At 34.7% G+C, this 236-nt stretch overlaps 1 protein-coding gene across 1 annotated transcript in view; it reads left to right on the top strand.

The window, feature by feature from the left end:
• The window catches only part of LOC119586945, a 25,597-nt gene that overhangs the window by 21,391 nt on the left and 3,970 nt on the right, over nucleotides 1-236 (top strand). The gene's annotated exons all lie outside the window — the stretch shown is intronic.

The following is a 236-nucleotide window of genomic DNA, read 5'->3' as shown; positions in this document are numbered from 1 at the left end:
AATACCTATGTCTAAAGTGACTACATGAAATGGGAGTTCACCAAGTGAATGATACAGTTGATTCTTATTTTACTTGTCATTGTCTTTAGTACATTACATTAATCACATGGAAATGGCTATGACTATGGCCTTCAATGAAAATTTTAGTGTACAGCTATAGGCATTGTGACTTGCTCTGTCTTTTATACTGGTGATGGGTATCCCATCATGGCTGAATACTTTTATCATAGAAAGAG

This window comes from Penaeus monodon, chromosome 22 (assembly GCF_015228065.2).
Source record: "Penaeus monodon isolate SGIC_2016 chromosome 22, NSTDA_Pmon_1, whole genome shotgun sequence".
NCBI classification, from domain to species: domain Eukaryota; kingdom Metazoa; phylum Arthropoda; class Malacostraca; order Decapoda; family Penaeidae; genus Penaeus; species Penaeus monodon.
The sequence above is the reverse complement of the archived record's forward strand: the minus strand, read 5'-3'. Positions and strand labels throughout refer to the sequence as shown.